Below are 22,688 nucleotides of genomic sequence, written 5' to 3' on the forward strand. Positions count from 1 at the left end.
CGGAGAATCTGATGATTCTGTGTCTTGGAGTTGAACTTCTCATGGAGTATCTTAGTCATGCTCTCTGTATTTCCTGAGTTTGAATGCTGGCCTGTCTTGCAAGATTTGGGAAGTTCTCCTGGATAATACCCTAAAGTGTGTTTTCCAGCTTGTTTCCATTCTCCCTGTCTCCTTCACGTACTCCAGTCAATCGTAAGTTTGATCTTTTTATGTAGTCACATATTTATCAGAGGCTTTGTTCATTCCTTTTTATCCTTTTTTCTCTAATCTTGTCAGCATGCCTTATTTGAGCAAGGTGGTCTTCAAACTCTGATACCCTTTCTTCCGCTTTGTGGATTTGGCTATTGATAATTGTGTGTGCATCACAAAGTTCTCATGCTGTGTTTTCAGCTCCATCAGGTCATTTATGTTCCTCTCTAAACTGGTTATTCTAGTTAGCAGCTCCTCTAACTTTTATCAGATTTCTTAGCTTCTTTGCATTGGATTAGAACATACTCCTTTAGCTCAGTGGAGTTTGTTATTACCCATCTTCTGAAGTCTACTTCTGTCAATTCATCCATCTCTTCCTCCAACCAGTTCTGTGCCCTTGCTGGAGAGGTGTTGCAATCATTTGGAGGAGAAGAGGCTCTCTGGCCTTATGGGTTTTCAGTGTTGTTGTTGTTGTTGTTGTTGTTGATTCTTTCTCATGTTCCTGAGTTGGTCTAGTTTCAATCAATAAAATTTTTTTTCAATCTGTAAAGCTGATGACTCTTGGATGGGGTTTTTATGGGGACTTTTTTTGTTATTGATGCTGTTGTTGTTGCTTTCTGTTTGTTTTTCTTTCAATAGTCTGGTCCCTCTTCTGTAGGGCTGCTGCAGTTTGTTGGGGGTTCACTTCAGACCCTATTCATCTGGTTCAATCCTGTACCTAGAGATGTCACTCAAGCTGGAGAACAGCAAAGATAGGTGCCTGCCCCTTCCTCTGGGATCTCTGAGCTTGAGGGGCATCAACCTGATGCCAATAGGATCACTCCTGTATAGGGGGTCTGACAACCCCTGTTGGAGAGTCTCACCCAGTTGGGCAGCATGGGGAATAAGACCTATTTAATGAAGAACTTTGACGGCCCCTTGGTGGAGGGGGTATGCTTCACTGGGGGGAAACCCACTTGTCTGGGCTGCCTGGATTCCTCAGAACTGCCTGGAGGAATGGCTAAGTCTGTTGGCCCACAGAGACTGTGGTTGCTAGGGGCTCAGGCCCAGGGAGTTCAGCATTCTGTCCCTGAGCCCCTGGTTGGAGTCGTTGGAGTTCCTGCAGGAAAGCCCCACCCAGTGAGGAGGGATGGGTCAGGGTCAGGTCTAAAGAGGCTCTCTGGCTGCAGTCTGTCACAGCTGATGTGTTGGGCTGTGGGGGACACCTCCTGGGACCAAGTAGTCCATCCTCCCTGGCTCCAGCAGGGCAAGAGCATGGCCTGGAGCTATAGAGATGGATGCTGCCCTTCCCTGCACTGATAACTTAGCATGTTAGGCAGCTATCAGTCCCAGTGCTGGCTGCTGCACCTCCCCCAAGAAGCTCAAATGGCTTAGACAGCAGACAGTGGTAGCTGGGGTGCTGGTTACCCCTCCACCTGGGAACTCAACTGACTTAAGCAGATTCTAGCTGAGAAGCGGTTAGAATCTGCACAGCTCCAGGGTTGGGACCCTAGGCCCTGGTGGCTTGGGTTCATGAGTGGGATCTTCTTATCTGTGAGTTGCACAGTTCTGTAGAAAAAACATGGTTTCCCCAGCTGAGTAGCACCCTCACTGACTGCCTCCCTTGGCTGGAGGAGGGGGATTCCCTGCCCCATGCAGCTCTCAAGTGGGTGCCATACCACACTGCTCTTCCTTCCTCTCCATGGGTCACACCAGCCACATAGTCAGTTCTGAGAGAGAACCTGGATAGGTTGGTTGCTGGTGCAGGATTCACACACTATTATGGTTCTTTTTGATGGGAGTCTCCAATCACTGTTGCTTCTAGTTGGCAATCTTGGCCCCACCCCCCAGAAACTGGATTCTATATACTGAAATTCATTTAGTGTATAATTTTAAAACTTGAATTTTGCATTGTACATATTTTGATGTTTTCTTTTCAGCTTTGTTGTTTTCTAAATTGTCTGTAATTGGGACTGGCCCTGTTAATAACAACTATTTACTTAGAAGGGTATTTTTATTTAACTTCTAAACACTTTTTACTGGGATTTTTGTAAGTTTTATTTGGAATTTTATTATTTATTGCTAATTAGTTTTATTGCAGTCACAGAATGCAACATAAATCAAACTTTTGAAATTTAATGAAGCTTAATTTTTTCTTTGGTTTATGAAACAATTTTACAAAATTTCAAACAAAATAAAAAATGTAGTTTTAGCAAGGTAAAATGAAACGTATTAACATCTAGCACATAAATATTCAATTAGTTCCTACTACTGTACTAAGATGCCATTTAAATTTTCATGCTTTTATTATAATCAATTTTAAAGATTACAGATATTTCACTAATTAAAAATTTTATGTTTTGTGTATTTTACTGCAACAAAAAGACAAATAAAAAGTTAGTTCATGTACATACTTACTGTATAAAAGAACTGTGTTACCTTTAAAATTGTGTGTGTGTGTGTGTGTGTGTGTGTGTGTCTGTGTGTTTGTTACAATCGCCCATCATAATTTTGGCTTCTAATTCTTCCTTCATTACATACAGTTTTATGGGTTTTTTTTTGTTTCTTTTTTCTTTTTTTGTTTTTAAGACGGAGTCTCACTCTGTCGCCAGCCTGGAGTGCATTGACACAATCACGGATCACTGCAACCTCTGCCTCCTGGGTTCAAGCAGTTCTGTTGCTTCCACCTCCCCAATAGCTGGGACTACAGGCACATGCCACCAAGTCTGGCTATTTTTTTTTTTTTGTATTTTTAGTAGAGACGGGGTTTCACCATGTTGGCCAGGACAGTTTCTTTTCTTTTTCTTTCTTTTTTTTTTTTTTTTTTTTTTTTTTTTTGAGATGGAGTCTCGCTCTGTCGCCCAGGCTGCAGTGCAGTGGCCGGATCTCAGCTCACTGCAAGCTCCGCCTCCCGGATTCACGCCATTCTCCTGCCTCAGCCTCCCGAGTACTGGGACTACAGGCGCCCGCCACCACGCCCGGCTAGTTGATAGTTTCAATCTCTTGACCTCGTGATCTGCCCGCCTCTGCCTCCCAAAGTACTGGGATTACAGTAATGAGCCACCACGCCGGACCAGTTTTATTTTTAATGTTATATTACATATCATGTTTCATGGTTATTATCTCTATTCATTCACTATACTATTAATATGCATTGGCTATCTACTGTGAAGCAGGACTACAGTAGTTCCTAGAGATAAGGAGTTGGCCAGGACAGGAAATGTTTTTGCCTTTAACAAAACTTACTAAGTCAGAAAAATAGAAACATATATACAGATAAACGTGTATACACTTAAATATGAGTGGATGTGTACATATATGTTCATATTTGCATATATCTGTGTATGTTCAATTTTTGTATGTATATGTTTGTATGTATTGGCTTAAACACACATATGCATGTATGTAAAATGGATATAATATTTATTATTTATGAAATGTCGGCCGGGCGCGGTGGCTCAAGCCTGTAATCCCAGCACTTTGGGAGGCCGAGACGGGCGGATCACGAGGTCAGGAGATCGCGACTATCCTGGCTAACACGGTGAAACCCCGTCTCTACTAAAAAAAAAATACAAAAAACTAGCCGGGCGAGGTGGCTGGCGCCTGTAGTCCCAGCTACTCGGGAGGCTGAGGCAGGAGAATGGCGTAAACCCGGGAGGCAGAGCTTGCAGTGAGCTGAGATCCGGCCACTGCACTCCAGCCTGGGCGATAGAGCGAGACTCCATCTCAAAAAAAAAAAAAAAAAAAAAAAAAAAAGAAATGTCATACAGTACTTACTACATAATTGCTTAGCAAAACATAAGGCAAATTGAAGGAACAGAGTATAACAGATTTGAAGGCTCTTCGGATGTGAGGAAGACTACTGTGAATAGGTGACACTTAAGTGGAGTCCTGAATGAAGAGGTGAAGTCAATCCTGAGAAAACTCAGCGCAGGAGCATTCCAGACAAAGAAGGCAGCATGTACCAAAGCCCTGAGGTAAGGATGAGTTTGCAATCTAGAAACAATAGCAAGGTCAGTATAACTATAATAGAACAGTCACTAAAATAGCAGAAAATAATCAGGGAGTAGTATTATCAGATTAATGATTTTTAAGAATCACTATGATAATAGCCAAAATGAGGAGAACCATTTGAAATGTATAAAATTTGTCTGGGTGGGAGATGATATGGGCTTGGATTTGATGGTAGCAGTGGACCTACTGAAGACTGATTAAATATTGGATATATTTTCAAGAAAAACCTGACAGCCCTTGTGTATTAATTGCACACATATAAAAGCAATAGTGGAACTAAGGATAGTAGTCTGCGCTAGTGAAGCAAAAGTTACGCCTTTTTTTCGAAGCAGGGAACAATAGAAAAGAAACATGTATATGAACTGAGTCAAGATTTCTGGTTTCTAAGTATCTTCAGGTTAAGATTGAGATACATACAAGCTCATATGGTTCTTAGTGCCCATAATCTTGAATTTGACCTTTTGTATTGGTTTCTGATTGGTTTGACCCTGATCCATATGGAAATGTTTATTAAGGTAGCTGAAGTGGAAGGATCACTTGAATCCAGGAGTCAGAAGCTGTAGTGAGCTGAGATCGTACCACTGTACTCCAGCCTGGGCGACGGAGTGAGACTCTGTCTCAAAACAACAACAACAAAAACAGTGGACCCTGTAAGATTAGCATTATTATTTATTCTCATTTTAAGATGAGAAAATCGAGGCATAGAGAAATGATTAGATATGCCAAAGGTCATACAGCTCATAAATTCGAGTGCCTGAACTGGAATTTCAGTCTGGACTGGACTGTAATTATCATTGCATATTGAGAAGATAACAATAATTCAAACACAAGTACAATGATAATGCCTCTTCCATTATGCTGGGATAATAGTAAAGTCTGTGATGAATAGTAGTACTTTAGTAAACATTTCCACATGGATTATGGTCAAACCAATGAGAGACTAATAGAAGATCAAATTCGAGATTGTGCATTCTAAGAACCATATGAGCTTGAGTCTATCAGGAGCTATCTTTTCCCCCATTTAAATAAAGCCAGCTCAAGAAGAAAAGAAGAAAGCCACATATAAAGTAGAGCTGAGAGATGGAAATATATTGTTTTAATGATACATTTGAACCCCTGATCCAACTGGGCTTTATTTCTAGACTTTTCAGTTAAAGAAACAAAGAAATTCACTATTTTGCTAAAAAAAAAAAAAAAAAAAAAAAAAAAAAAAAAAAAAAAAAAAAAAAGATTGAGATACATAATATATCTGCCAAGTGGGGAAGCCCAGTAGGAAGTTGGATAAATGACTCTGGAGGTGAAGGGAGAGGTCCAAGATAATGATATAATTCTGAGAATCCATAGGGTTTATATGGGATTGAAAGGCATAGGGCCTGATGAGATTACCAAGATAAAGCATGGATGGTGGAGAGAAGAAGTATAAAGACAAGGACTGGGCAATGACTAGATGGAAGAGAACAAAGGAAACAAAGAAAGAGCTCAGTGAGATAGAAAAAGAAGTCAGGGATGTATGGTCCAACTTCAGAATTATTTCAACCAGGAAGGGAATATGGCAATTATTGTGAATGGCTTCAGTAAGTTGCAAACTGAGACTCAAGCATTATAATTGACAAATGGAGGTCATTATGACCTTAATGTGAGCTGTTTCAAGGAGCATCAGGAAGGAAAGTCTGGATGGAGAGAGTTCAAGACATATTGAGAAGTGGGGAAATAGACTGACAATCCTTCCAAGCATGTAAATGGGGGTGGAGAAATTTGGAGGTGGAAGTTCCAATTCTGGAATCATGACAGAGTGGGAGTTTTAAGAGACACTAGCACCCATCTCTTGAGGCATGGTTAATATCTCAAAAGATAAAAGAGTTCTCCAAGGATTCCTCCCTCATAGCCAAATGAACGGACAAACACATCATGTGACCTAGCCTGGAGTTTCTATGAGTCAGAGTCACTGAGCAAAGAAATGGGCTTTAGGTGCCAAGAAAGTAGTACAGTAGTGCCTAGGCCCAGGTGACAGCAACAGAGGGCTGGAATGGAAACTGAGATTGTAAGATGGGTACAGGGATGGGAGCAGCATCAAGGGGCCAGGTCAGATGGAGGTAGGTCACAAGGAGTCAGTCTGGGCCCACAGGTCCCAGGAAGAGTAGAGCTGCCCTTAATGGCACTGCTGCTGAGATACAAAATTTTGGATAATGGTGCCATGAGGAGGCTGAACCTGGAACTTGGACACTAAGCAAAAATCAGCGAGGGGAGAAATGGCACTAAAAGAGACAGACAAAAATAAAAGCTAACCCTCCTGGAAGAATGGTTCTCAAAGTTGGCATCACTGATCTTTCACGGATAAATTCACAGAAAGGAATGTTAGATAAAGGAGATGGCGAGTTTCTATGACAGAAAGAAAAAAAAGCATTACTTTTGAAAATGTTGAGAATGAGGTAACAATAGGATATGGCTATAAAGGAGTTATAAAATATACATATATGAGTGCAATATGTGTGTATACACACATATACATGCATTATAAACACATATATACATTATATACACACGACATATACACATGTATAATGATATGATATATACATTATGAGTTACATATATAATATGTGTATTATGTATACCACATACACATATACATAATACACATATACATGTATGTATAGATGATATATACAACATATATACATATATGTATATATGTATAGATGTGTGTATATACACATTACATATAAAAATACATGTATATATTTACATTTATACATGTATATACATATATACATGCATACTCATATCATATGATATATGTATTCATATGATATGCACATATCACGTGAGTGTATGGTATATATGTATATATACACGCACGCATATTGTTCACATATATATGTATATTTTTGTAACTCCTTTATAGCCATACCCTATCAGTAACACATTCTCAACGTGTTCAAAAGTAATGCTTTTTTTTTTTCTCTCAGGGAAAACAGATTCAGAAGAGAGGAGAAGAAAGGAGAGAATTGGGAGAGGAGGAAGAGGTGGGAACAGGAGAGAAGATGAGAGAAGAAAGGAGAAGGAGGAGAGGTGGAAAGGAGAGAAGAAAGGGGTGAGAGAGATCACTAGCACTTAAGATGTAGAAAGTCTTTAGTGCTATATCACTATTCACCAAAGGAGCAATCAACTTTGAGAGGTTTGCTTGATGTATACTGCTACTTTTAACTTCCAATCTAGTAGAAATCAGTATCTACATATTACTACAAGCCACGGGGCTTTGACCGATTTCTTTTTTTCTGATTTACTGACAAGTGTAAATAAATATTGGTTTACGTTTTACTTTTGAAATAAAGATCCATTACTAAGTAGATTGATTCTAGGTTCTGGTCCCATGTTGGTTATTTCAAAATTTTAATCACCCATTAATTCATTAAGGTAATTGTTTTGCTGAAGGGTAATGATGTAATTAAATGATTTAAGTGTATTTCATCAATCATATTCAGGAAGTCAATTTCTAATTCTCTCAAAATGCAAATCAAATTCTCAATTTCTTTTATTCTGTCCTACATGATGATGAAAAATAGTGTTGCCTGGGAAGTGGATGTGGATATTTTACCTTTTTTTAAAAGCTGGTAATTGATACAAGCAGTCACACAGTTGTTGTACAATGAGTGTTTGCAGAATTGATTGAAGTCATATCAATATTAGGATTATTCCTGGAATATTCCATGATGTATTTCCTGAGAAAATCATACCACCATTTCTGCAGGCTTGCATGCAATTGACTGTAATTACTATATTGTGTTCTTATTTGCTGGAATGTTATTCCTGTGACAGATTATGATATTGAATAGTTTTATGGAAAGCAAAGAGATGAAATATATTGAAAAAGTTCAATACTGTATATTATTCCTTTACAGGTGTCCCTAATCACAGAAATATCTCTAATGTATAAAAAGGTCTCATAGCTGACATTCAAAAATTATTGGTGGACACATGGTGAGTTATTTCAACATGCTCTTGGAATATCTCTCAACATTCCTTTCTTATTCTTCATGAATGCATTGAATCCCCAGTTTTTAAAGCTGCGGCATATCAGGCCTCAATACTCTAGTTTAATAAAGGATATGATAGTTTTTCTTTAAAATATGTTGGAGATTTCTTTTGTTGACCTGCTAGTGCTTTCTCTAGTTTGATCCTTTTCAAATTGAGAATGTTTCATAAAGATATGTTTTTTTCATGTTTAGTAAGACATTTAATTCTAAGGAAAAATAAAATAAACACTAAGTGTTAAAGATAAGAGGGCTATCTAATTATAGCAAATAAAATGAGATGCATAAGTTGTTAGAAGGTGCCAATGAAGTAGAAAATCCAGGTAAGCTTTACCTGATCATTTAAAAGAGAAGTGCAGTTTAGTCAGCATTTTAATATTTTGGAGCAATGGAATAATCCTAACAATACCTGTTAATTCTTTGCTGAGTACTTACTATGTGTCAGTCACTATTTGGAATGTTTTATATCAATTAATTCATTTAAGCCAAGTTTTTTCAATCTCAGCACTACCAACAATGGGCCAGATAATTCTTTGTTGTGGGTGGCTGTTCTGTGCATTGTAGGATGTTTAGCAGTAACCTTATCCAGGAGATGGCAGTAGAGATCCCCCCTAATATGTAACTGCTAAAAATATCTGTGAACATTGACAAAAGATTATTGAGGAACAAAATTTGTTTGCTGCTTGAGATGCACTGAGTTAAGCCCTGTAATAACTTTATTAGTATTTTCATATAAGTTTTTACAAGATGGAAATAAAGATAGTTTAAATAACTTTCCCAAGATCACTCAACATATAATCAGACATCTAGGACTTAATCCAAATACTTGAATGCCATAGCCCATGTTGTCAAGTACAACCCTATACATGCACTGCCTCTCATACTCTTCTCAGAGAGGAGTAAGGGATTATACAACTGATAGAGAAAATCAGCAAAATAAGCCTTTAATCAAATACCTTTTTTTTTTTTTTAGATACTCTCATTCTGTCACCCAGGCTGGAGTTCAGTAGCACAAACAGCTCACGGCAGCCTCAACCTCCCAGACTCAAGAAATCCTCCCATCTTAGCCTCCTGAGTATCTGGGTCTAGAGGCCTGTACCACCATAACTGGTGAATTTCTTTTTTTTTTTTTTTTAAAGATAGGATCTTCCTGTATTGTCCAGGCTGGTCTTGAACTCTTGGCCTCAAGCGATCCTACCACCTCAGCCTCCCAAAGTGCTAGGATTACAGGCATGTGATACTATGCCCAGCCCTCACATACCAATTATTGATATTTCCTATGCATGCCACACTTATGGAAGAAATTGGACTGGTTGAGAAAGATTTGAAGAGCTATCACTTGAGCTGACCCAGAGAAGGATGTTGGGCTGAGACCCAACGGAAAATATGGATTTAGAAAACCATATCTTGTTACATAGTAATCTTAAGAAAAACCATTCACTAGACATTTACAAGTAACATGTATTTTCTATTTTTGGGGTTTTGAAGAAATGATAAGCAAAATAAAAATAGCAACAACAAAGCATTCAAAAAATACCAATGTCAACAGAGGTGGCCTAGTTATATTTGCTTACTTTCCAAATTACATTGTCCAGCTTTCCTATGATTCATTCTAAGTGGGGGTGTGAAGATAACAGAGATGGTGGTATAGGTTAAACTTGTTGATTTTACAGCAGTTCTTTTTTGTTATGCTGGTTTCTAAAGCTGTTCATACACTTATCCTGATCATAATTCTTTCAGCTGGAGTGGTTATGAGGCCCTGGAGTGTTCCAAACGACCTGAAGCACTAGCTTCTAGTTCCTAACTGACATGCATGGAAAACATTAGGGGCATTTATAGAGGATAGCAGCACATCCTCCACACAAAATATTCTGGGAAATCAATTAGTGAGGAGCTACAATATTAACCCACTTTGAGATGGGATGTAGCCAGCTCTTGAGTAATTTGTATTCTAAACCTAAAAGACTCCCTGTACTCACTTCAATTTTAGGAATCTCTTTCGCTTGCCATTAGTGCTGTCAGATTTCTGTCTGTGTTAAGAATAGAATGAGATCAGCATCTAACTTTACTTCTGTGAAACTCATATCCTTGGCAATTATATTTGCAGTTACGAGAAGAGTAGAGATAACACACAAGTGGAGCTAAATGTCAATCAATAAATTCAAACATCAGACAAACTACCTCAGTCCATTTTCTATTTTGTAATCTGTCAACCAAGAGATCTAGGTCCTAATCTCAGTCCTACCACTAACTACCAGTGCCATCCGGTATGACTTGACGGTATGTATGACTTTACTTCCTTGAAATGCAATGTCCTCATTTGTCGTATGGGTATTTGATTATGAGATTTCAAAATCTCTAAAATGTAGTATCGTATAGTTACTAGTTTTCGTCAGTGTAAAGGCTTTCTTTACCATGGTTTAATATCATTTCTGATTTTTTTTTATTTTTGGTCAGAGAAATGGGGGTAGAATTGTATTTGGAGGAAGAGATGATTCCAACATAACATGGCTGAAAAAGTGGTGAACAAAAACACTGACTCATCAGTTTTTAACAATGTCTGAAAATTACAATTTTATTTCTTCGGTTTTCTGTTATTGCTGTTTGAAGGATATTGCATTTTTGTAGGCTTTTCCTTAGACTCTGTAATTGGGGTATGAATCTTGCCATTAAATTATTCTACATTTTCATTAACTAGAAGTTGGTCTGTGAAATAATAAGAAAGTTTCTAAGAATATGATCAACTGCTTTATGAGTAGATTTGCCTGAAGCCCTAGCCCAAAGTGAACTTGTAAATGAGGTCTGTCCATTAGATAAAAATAAACATTAAAAATAAACCAGTTCTGCTTTTCATATAAGACATCTCTCATTAGTTTCTAAGTTAATTTCATATTAGAACTTACAAATTTCTGACTTCAGAGAGCAATGTTTACCCTAAGGCCAAAACAGGGAAATCGATTGCTAAAGAAACTAAAGAATCTACTGCAAGATGTCTAGTCTCCTAGCAGGAACGATGAATCCAGAAACTAAAGTCCTCCTCAATTCAATATGTAGAATAGAGAAAGAGATAGTGGGACATTTTTGCTGCCCGTCAAACCTTCAACAAAGACCAAAAGTCACATTCCATCAGAGGAACCATTTGGCTGCCTACATTAAACAGGCAAGTCCTTTCCCGCTAATGCAGTAGAGTAGTGTCTCTTTTATCTATGGCGGGATATATTCCAAGACCCTCAGTGAATACCTAAAGCTGAGGATAGTACCAACCCTATATAAACTATGTTTTTTTCTATACATACATGAACATTTATGATAAGGTTTAATTTATAAATTAGACATAGTAAGAGATTAACAATAACTAATAATACAATTGAACAATTATAACAATATATTAGCATCATGATTCTTGCACTTTGGGACCAATATTAAAATAAGAGTTTCTTAAACAAAAGCATTGCAAAACCACCACTGTCAATCTGTCAATCTGAGAACTGTGACTGCTTCTAAGTGACTAATGGGTGAGTAATTTAACAATAATTAATAATAAAATTGAACAATTACAACAATATGTTAGCATCACAATTCTTGCACTTTGGGGCCATTATTAAGTAAAATAAGGGTTATTAAACAAAAGCATTGCAAAACCACCATAGTCAGTCTGAGAACTATAACAGCTTCTAAGTGACTAATGGGTGAGTAGCACAGACAAAGTTGATGTGCTAGACAGAGGGATGATTCCTGTCCTGGGCAAGACAGAGAAGGACGGTGCAAGATGTCATTACACTACTCAGAGCAGTGTGTGATTTAAAACACATGAATTGTTTATTTTTGGAATTCTCCGTTTAATATTTTTGGGCCAAGGTTGACTAAAGGTAACTAAAACTGTTGAAAACAAAATTGTGAATAAGAGGGGGAATACTGTGTTTCCAGGATGCAAATTATGCATACAATTCAATATCACCCATATTTAAAAAGTAAAAACCATTTTTCATAGTTATTGCAGATATTTTTAAAGAAATAAACATTACAATGGATGCAATTTCCTCTGTGTTCTTTCTGAATCTCCCTTTCCTCCAATGAAATCATTGCTACTGTGATATTTCAATACACTTACCGTCTCTCTTGTCCGTAATTTCTCTACACCTTAACCAGCGTAAGTTTTCTAAGATACAAGTTGATATTGAATGGGTTATTAACGTTTGCATTAAATATCATTTTGCAATGTTTTAATGATGAAATATTATTTTTGGTATTTTTTATATTTATAAATATAGATCTAACTCAGTCTTTTTTTAGATAGAAATCCATTGTATAAACATATAACAATGTATTTCTGCATTCAAATATTGGTAGATATTGAGATTGTTTCTAATTTGTTGGTTTAGCAGAAATTGCCAAAATGAACTTCTTTGTATGTGGCATTTTATTCAATGTGTAAAGGATTTGTTTAGGGCACAAATATCAAAGTGAAATTTCTAGTTATAAAGTACACATATTTCTAATTTTACTAGAGGTTGACAAATTCCTTTCCTAAGTGATAATGGCAGTTTGCACTTCCTAAAATAGAATATTAAAGTTATCTCCCTCTCTTGTCCTTGTCAATAATTGATCTTTTCAGAATTTCATTTTCTGCTACTCTGAGAGTTGTGGGATTGTATCTCACATTGATATTTCGTGTGTTTGATATTTAAGGTTCTCATTAATTTTAAGTTCTATAAAATGAGTTATTGTAATTTTATTTATTAATTTAACTAAGAACTATTTTGAAAATTAAAAGAAAATAATTTGGAATTTGGGAGGGAGCAGGTGAGAACAGAGCACAGTCCACACCTATCGCTGGGGCCCCACGTGGCCTGGGTTTTTATCCACTGAGTCTAGAGCCCTGGGACAACCACGTCCCTTCCTGAAGGACCAGGAGACATGGGGACCTGAAGGCAATGCAGGTCTTCATTCCACTAGACCTTGACTTTGTAAGAGAAAAATGAGGGAACACCAGGAAGTGCCCATGTTCCTCTGGGAAGATTCACTGGCCACATATAGAAAGACTTGTGTATATAATGTGAAACAAACAAACAGAAGAACTGCTTTCAACTTTTTTCCTGAAGTTTTAAAAGGAAACTTATTTTGCCACATCTGGTTCTTTTTAGGTATTACAGTTAGAGACATATGATAAAGCAGAATTCAAAAATCAGACATTTTGTAAATTTTTTTTGTTAAAAAGAAAAGAAAAGAAATGCCTCTGGAAATGACCTTTGGAAATGGGATTGCTAGACCACTTCTCCAAGTGATACTAGGAGGTATTAGCAGAGGTGAAGCAGAGGTCATGAGAAGGAAGAGAAGAGAAGGGCTTCATGTCATGCATAAAAGGCATTTTCAGATTATAACTATTGTTCTGTGTGTACATTCTTCCTCACTATTGCATATATAGTTAACAATTTTAAGTACTTCAAAAATATATATCTAATATTTCTAAATGTCCTGAAGTGCCTGGTGTATGTTAAAGGATGTAGTAAAATAAGCAATTGTAAATATCCTTCTGTTAAAATTTATGTGAAATTTTTTTTGGATATGGATTTACCCAGTGCAGATGTACCACAAATGCCTGTGATATATCAATTAAGTCCAACTCACATTCTCCCAGTTACTCTCTATTGGGCTAGCCAACCCTACTAAGTGCTCTGTCCCTCTCCTGCTACTACTACTGCAGTCAACCAGAGAAGCCTCACAAGAAGCTGGCATTAACCTGGCAAGAAGGCTTAGAGAGTTCTGACCTGACCCCAGTGAGTCCAGTGGTTTAATTTTATGGCTTACTTTTAAATTGTTGGTAAAAATCAGTATTCCCCCATTATTTGCTATGTGGGTATAGTAATCATTTTGCTAATTGCCATAGCAACATTTAGCTCTGGGCTACATCAGCCATCTTTGAAAGTATAGAATTTGTTAGATGCCTCCAATAGTAGCCCTAAAATTTCTAAATAGAAAAGGCTAGAGAAATTTTTCTTCTGGCTGAAATTACATTGTAAAACAAAACAAACCAAAAACAAAACCACAGATTTTGTGCTTATTTGTGGTGGGTTTCATAGGGATGAGGAAGACAAAAAAGACAGAAGTCATTCCTAGAAATTGCATAGCTTTCATTAACAGCCATCATCTTTGGGAACAGTTTCTTAAGAAACTACAGAACGTGACATGTATCATTCAAGGAAGAATCTAGGGAGCAACAATATGTTTTCTTCTTTTTAATGCACTATCTTAGTTTTTGTTGTTGTTGCTTATAACAGAATGCCTGTAACTGTGTACTTTATCAATTAAAAGAATGTATTTATTACATTTTGGAGGCTGAGAAGTCCAAGGTCAAGGGGTTGCATATAGTGAGAGCCTTCTGGCTCGTGGGGGCTCCGTAGGGTCCTGAGGTGATACAGGACATCACATGGCAAGGAGGCTGAGTATGCTAATGTGCTAGCTCAGATCTCTCTTTCTCTTCCTTTAATGCCAGCAGTTCCACTCCCATGACAACTCATTAATCTATAAATGAATTAATCCATCCAAGAGAGTAGAGCTGTTGTGCCAATCACTTCTTAAAGACCCCATCTCTCAATGCATGCTGCCACATAGTGGATTACATTTTAACGTGAGTTTTTGTGGAGACATCCAAGCCATAACATACACCATGTAATAATGTCTAGATTTAGGAAAAGGACATTTTCCTCAGATTAGAGTTCAACTAATTAGAGCAGAATAGGATATAATCAGTATGTTGTGATGAATGCTTCAATGAGTTTTATGAAAGGCAGGGAAAATGGAAAGAAGGATTCCTAGTAGAAACAGAGCTCTTAGATTTCATAAGCATGTCAAAGAATAGGGGTTTGAGTAGTAAGCTGTGGGAAATATCACCATTGAGTAATTTGGAAGAGAAGGTATAAAAATAATATGCTGTCTCACTGTAGTTTTGTTGCAAGTAAGTAACGACATAATTGGATGGAGACATTTTAGTTCATGTTTTTTTGTTTGTTTCCCTCAAAATCTAACAGCAGTGATACAATCTGATTGTTTTACTTTGTCATGTCAGTTGTGGATTTTTTTCTTAGTTTTCCTTTTTTTTTTTTTTTTTTTTTTTTTTTTAAATTCTTGGTACTTGTGTGATTTACTTCCCTAATCTTGAAATTAAAATATTTCAGTAAGAAATATTTCTTATGAGTCTCCATTACTACTTGGCTTATAGAAATGACCCTTTTATTCAGATAAAAAAATGGTTAACAAAATATTACTTTTGGATATTGTTTCCTTGTCTTTTCTTTCCCTTCTTCTCAAATATATCTGTAGGTTGAATTTCTTGGTTCTTTACTCCATTTCTATTTTATACTTCATACTCATTTTTATTTTCTGTGTTTTTTCTACAGAAAATAATTTAGATATTCATTACCTTAAATTTAATTTTGAATGTTATATTTATTTTTTATCAAATAAACATCTGATTTCAACTCATCACATTTGGTAATTATAATGACCTTTAAACTTGATTAAGAAACATCCTTTAGAATATAGAGATGTCTTGAATGTTGTACTTCCTGTAAGTTCCTTTCACAGCAGGAGACCTTGTTTTAATATCTTTGTTTCCCTTATTTTGAACTCATGAGTATATTCATGAGTATATTAATATTTTCTTTAATCTGATTGCCTGTGACCAGAGGACACTACATTTAGCAAAACTGTATTTAAGATTAGAAAGTAACTGAAAGACTTTTTCATTTAAAAAGCATTTCAGCAATTATGTAGCCTACTTGAAAAAATTGTAATAGTATATATTACAGTACATATAGTATATATATAGGGAGTATATATTGGATATGAGAAGAACCATTAACAGAACTCAAGAATAAGAAATTAAAAAAACAAAAATATTTCTTTATGTGAAATTGTTAACATAAAGATGTGTTTAAATAAAAGAAGGTAATGAGACTAAGTAAGACATGATAAACTGTCCATTTCCTGGACAGCTCACCTGTGGATTGAAGAGGACAAGAGTAAATTACTGTACTATGTTTCCCAATCTCCTATTTGTTCTAATTTAAATGCTCATTTAATTGTTTTAACATATATACTGAAATTTTGAGACAAGGATTGTTTTACAGTATCTTATTTGTTATTTACCAGTTAGAAGTCCCTGAAACAATTATTTTTTTAAAAAAATTAAAAGGTATTTTGGTATAACAGAAATACCTAAGCCACCCTCTACCTTTATAGAGTTTCTGACAGTTTTTCAGAGGATGTAGTTTATTACATTTATAAGAAGACTGAATTGAGAAGGCTTTGGAGATGTCATTCCTATAGCAGAGGTCGCTATTTTAAGAAGAATGTTGATTGCTCAGGAGAGAGCAACGAAAATGATGAAGGTGTACTGCAATATATCCAGCTACCCTAGAGAAGGTAAGGCAGGGGAATAATAGACTAGCTGTCATCAAATATTTGAAAGGAATAATAAATTTATTCTACTGTGCTCCAAATGGCAGGAATAAAATTAGAGGTTGAAATTACAGTGAGAATATTTTGTTCAATAAAAGGAAGACATTTGCAACCGTTAGAACCCTTTGTTGGGGGAGTCGTTGAAGCAGGGGCTGGGTCGACTATGATAAGGTTTTATGGGGTTTTGTGGGAGGTTTCTTTCAGGATCTCTAGCAATCTTTTCCTATTTAAACTCCTGTGATATTCCACTTAATATCATGTTTAATTTCATCAGAGTTTTAAGGTTAGAGAGCATTTGTTCTATCCCATTAAAATAAACCTTTATAATTAAAAGAGTGTTTGAATTGTGAAATCTGCAAAGTTGAATTTCGTTGCATTTAATTTAGTAAAATTAAAATGCCTAGTGACATCCTGGTTAGAACATTAACCATATTTAGACTTGTAATTAATGTCTAATTGGACACTAGTACTCAATTTAGTAGTAATGAAATAATAGCTGAAAATACCAACTGGTATTTAAAAAGATATGTGATATATATCCTGAAGCAATTTTCTTAAATGCCAATTATAATTTGACATTTAGAGGCTGAGAGACGTGATTGCTGATGAAAGTCATACTGTGATCATATTGCACATGGCTATACATTCTGATTTGGGGGATACACAATATTTTATACTTAATAAAAATTTTAAAAATAAATATTTTAATTGTAAAAATATGATTTTAAATTAAGTATACTTGTATAACATAAAAACTGAGATAAAAATTTTTTTTAACAATTCTAAGCACAGTTGAAACATCTCTCTGTCATATCACTAGGTAAAGTATGAGGAAGCAAAACATTTTGAATAATTTTATGCTTTATTCATGCAAAAAATCTGACTTGAAATTAGCTTTCCAGTACCAATTATAAACTAATCATATATTGTCAGTTAAACATAGATTTGCTTTAATTGACAATTCAGAAAAAAAATTGTCTTACAGTATTTGATGAAACCTAGCTAGAATGTGTTTTAGAAATAAACTTACTGTGATGTCTATTCAGAGTGGAGGCAAGGGATAGTGCATTAATCAGGGTTCTCCAGAAAAACGTTTATTTATATTATGTATATTCCTGTGCATTAATTCCTAATAAATCTCCCCCCTCTCATAGATATATTTCTCTCTATATATTTTATTTATATTTATTTTATGTTTTAATTTTAATACAAATATAAAAATATTCCATATTTATTATATAGAAATACATTTATATGTCTATACTTATATAGTAGAAATATAAATGTAGAAATATCAAAATATATTTATATATTTCTATAATAGAAATATAAATATAGAAATATAAGTATATATAGAAATATATATTTCTCTCTATATATTTATATTTCTGTATATATTTTTACATAGGGAGAAATATATAGGTCTCTATATATTTCCCTGTATGTTTATATATAATTGTATAGAGAGAGAAAAAATATATATATATATGATTGCTCATGCAATTAGGGAAGCTGGCAAGTTCCAAGCGCTGCAGGGTGAATTTGTAAGCTTGAAATCCAAGAAAGATGATGGTATAGTTCCAGTCTGAGTCCAAATCTTAAGAATGAGAACAGTCAATGATGTAGTTCCAGTTCAAAAGCTGGTTGACTCAAGCTCCAAGGAAAGCTGACGTTTCAGCTCAGTTCAAAAGGTAGAAAAAAAGCTGAAGAACCAGTAAAAAGGCAACAGGAAGAAGGAATTCTCTCTTTCATGGGGGAGAATCAGCTTTTTTGTTCTCCTTAGGCCTTGATCTGATTGGATGGGGCCCACGCACCTTAGAGAGGACAATCTGCTTTACTGAATCTATCAATTTAAATGTTAACCACATTCAAAAACAACTTCATGGAAATACCCAGAATAATGCTTGACCAAATATCTGAACAGCCTGTGGTTCAGTCAAGTTGACACAAAATTAATCATCACAGTTTGTATTTGCAGTAAAGACCCAAAAATATTCTTGGAGAATACTTTTTTTGTTTGTTTGTTTGTTTGTTTGTTTGTTTTGAGAAGGAGTCTCGCTCTGTCACCCAGGCTGGAGTGCAGTGGCCAGATCTCAGCTCACTGCAAACTCCGCCTCCCGGGTTTACGCCATTCTCCTGCCTCAGCCTCCCGAGTAGCTGGGACTACAGGCGCCTGCCACCTCGCCCGGCTAGTTTTTTGTATTTTTTTAGTAGAGACGGGGTTTCACCGTGTTAGCCAGGATGGTCTCGACCTCCTGACCTCGTGATCCGCCCGCCTCGGCCTCCCAAAGTGCTGGGATTACAGGCTTGAGCCACCGCGCCCGGCCAGAGAATACTTTTTAATTGACTATAACAGGATTCTGTATGTTGTAAAATCACTAACATATATTGTCATTGAACACTGATCTGGCAACTTTTGGGAGAAGTGCTATTATACATTATCACAACCAACTAAAAACCAAAACTGATAAAACAACCAAACAAAAAGTCTCTAAGTAAAGACCACAAAGGTGATCTGGCTTTGGATAATGTCCAAAGTAAAAAGAAAAAAGTACAAAGTACAAAATAAACATTCTTGGGATTATCATTATCATCATCATACTACTATTTTGATGTAGTTTATATATTTAAGAAAACATTATAACATTGTTTTAATGTGAAATTTATATTCATATCAGCACACTTTTTTCCCAGAATATTTCCAGAATTTTTATAAAACTGTGAATTACCTACCAAAAATTGAGATCATAAGGTGATAAAGAACACTGTATTAGATAAAGATTTTGCAGAACTATTTATACCAATTGTTTAGTACGTAATTTAAAAACTAAAAATTTCAGAAAATGAAAGCTTATTTCACAAAAGGCAGACAGTGTTCTTCAAGATTAGCTTGACTCTATAGATGAGTTCAGTCTCAATGAGGTTATGAAGCAATGACAGAGAAAATAATTATTAATATTCCATATTAAGATGAAAAATAAGTCTATTACCACAACATTTAGCATTTGAATACATGTATTTATTTTCGCTATGGCTTCACATGTGTTTGTTTTGAGTATTAAAGCTTCATGTTCTTGATAAGGTTTTCTGTGACTCACACCAAATGCTATGCTGGACATAAAATAGGGGTTCAGTTTATATTGGCCATTTGTTCAGGCTGTGAAAACATATCTATAACATGTATTTATGCAAGCTATCTGATTGAAAAAAATTCAAACTGTTAACGCACAGTTAATAAATGACCAACAGGCAGTAATATAAATGGCTATGAATTAGCAGACAAAGCAGTGAACTCTAAAAGACATTTCTTCTTCCCTAATGTTGAATGTATCTAAAATAAAATCATGATGATGTATCTAAGGAATACTCTTTAAACATTACAATAGGGTTGAGTACTAAAACACAATAACACATTTAAATCAGAATCAAGCACGGGGAATCTGAGCAGGAAAAATATAACAGTATATATTACAGTTAACTTGGAGTAAATATTAATTCGAATTGTATATGAAATCAAAGTTAGAGCTAGAAAAAAATGCAGAAAGAATTACAGGATATTCTGTCGGAAAGTGTATATTAGTCCTATTCAGCTAAGACTCCAGTCCTATTCTGGAGTCTTGCTGACCTAAGGCTCCAATTAAAGGCTATATTACAAGGCGTAAGTCTATGCATCCTGGAGAAGGAGAAGTTATTTGATTTCTGACATGAATTATTATTATTTATTGTTCTTGTTTTTGTTTTTTGAGACAGAATCTTGCTCTGTCGCCCAGGCTGGAGCGCAGTGGCATGATCTCGGCTCACTGCAAGCTCCGTCTCCTGGGTTCACACCAATTCTCCTGCCTCAACCTCCCTAGTTGCTGGGACTACAGGCGCCCACCACCACGCCCGGCTAATTTTTTGTGTTTTTAATAGAGATAGGGTTTCACAATGTTAGCCAGGATGGTATCGATCTCCTGACCTCGTGATCCACCCGCCTTGGCCTCCCAAAGTGCTGGGATTACAGGCGTGAGTCACCGCGCCCGGCCCTGACATGAATTATTATACTCAAGGTTTAAAAAAGCAGAAGTCATGGTTGTGCTCAGAAGTACCGTATCCCACTGATTTCTGTCTTCCTTTTTATTATGTCAGATAAGAATAGTGCCTTATACAGCCCATAAGAGAGGAGGATGTTCATAGACTTGTTTTGGGCCTCTCAGTTGATGGGACAGGAAAAGACAGTGCCGACCTGTGAAGTGGAATGCAGCTTGTATAGCTCTCCAGTAAATTTGACTATAGTTACATAATAAATGGAATCTTTAAGACTCAGAAGTTGATTTTATTTTCTTGAATCTTCTCTTTGCTCATCTATATTTAGAGGGTGCATTATGTAAAGAAAAGTTCATCAAAGTTGAAGCCTGGAGAGTTACACTCTACACCTTGTTCTTCTACTACCTTCAATTTCAACCTTTTCTAATTCTGTTTCTACCCACAATTTCAATTTTTTCTACTTCTGTTTCCTTATTTAGGAAATATAATAATACCTCTAGTACCTGTGCTGCAAAGCTTATATGCTAATGCTTTCTTGGGAGCTATAATCCCATGTGAAATGGTTTGGCTCTGTTGCCCCACCCAAATCTCACCTCTAATTGTAATAATCCCCATGTGTTGTGAGACGGCCTGGGTGAACTGAGTCATGGGGCCGGATTTTTTCTGTGCCATTCTTGTGATAGTGAAGAAGTCTCACGAGTTCTCATGGTTTTATAAAGGGAAGCTTCCCTGCACACACTCTCTTGCCTGCCACCATGTAAAGTATGACTTTTCTCCTCATTTGCTTTCTGCCATGATTGTGAGGCCTCCCCAGCCATGTGGAACTGTGAGTCCATTAAACCTCTTCCTTTTATAAATTCCTCAGTCTTGGGTATGTCTTTATTAGCAGCGTGAGAATAGACTAATATACCATAGGAATATAAGTGAGGGGGAAAAGGAAGTGAAGCAAGGAAATAGGCAAAACAAACATAATATGATTCATTATTGAGTTAGCCATGGCCTCTGAAGAAAACCAGGCAGTTTGCTGGAGCAGGTGAAACAGCTTTAAAAACGTCATGTACTGTCTTTCAGTCATTGGACCAGTTAGTCTGGCAACAAAGGGAAACACATTTATCTGCTAGCCTCCTTTCATTTCTTGTTTCTCATTGGTCAAATTTTGCCTCATGGCATCTTAGTACCTCTGTGCTTTCAAGTTGAGTTTTTGATTTCCCTAATGCAGCTCCTGGAAAATCTAGACATTTTAACTCAGTGAAAAGTTTCATTTGAGTCTGTGAGTGATGGAAGAAGTCAGATCCTCCTATCCAAATGGCATGAACATGAGCTCTTGAGCCAATGTGTCCTCTGTAGCATGAATGCTGTATCAGAGCCCCGTTCTCTCCAGAAGGAGGCCTTGAGAAGCAGTGGCGTAAAGCAGCAAGGCTATAGCGGTGGCAGCCATGGCTCTTTGTTGGGAAATGGCCAAAGTGCTAGGAGGTAGGTGGATCCAAATAAATTGGGCTTATAATTAGCAATGAAACATACTTTAAGACAAAATGGCTTACACTTTTAAAACATTTGTCAATTTTTTATTCTTTTGAGAGATGTCTAAGAAATTACATAGACTGCCATTATGATATCAGTGGATATTCTGAAAGCTGTATGATTTTGGAAGCAAAATATTCCCTTACATTACCCTAAAATTTTAGAAAGACTTTGGTGGTTCTGGTAAAACATATACTAGTGAAGTTGTTAAAAATTACCCCAATCTTGCCAGGTAGAAAAAAATAAGTGAGCAAGTTTTCTGCAAGATTATATGACATCCAGTAATAACTCTAAAGTTTAGTCCACCATTTGTGAGCTATGCATGTGTGCTTCTGCAACAATTATTTAAAAGCATCTATGGTCCTGGCTAGCTCATCAACATTTCTGGAATGGACTGGAAAAAATGTACATAACAAATGGCACCAAGTAGGATAGGCACACCTTCTGAAGCATGTTGTTCTTTCA

The sequence above is a fragment of the Rhinopithecus roxellana genome, chromosome 17 (assembly GCF_007565055.1).
Source record: "Rhinopithecus roxellana isolate Shanxi Qingling chromosome 17, ASM756505v1, whole genome shotgun sequence".
Classification (NCBI taxonomy): Eukaryota; Metazoa; Chordata; class Mammalia; order Primates; family Cercopithecidae; genus Rhinopithecus; species Rhinopithecus roxellana.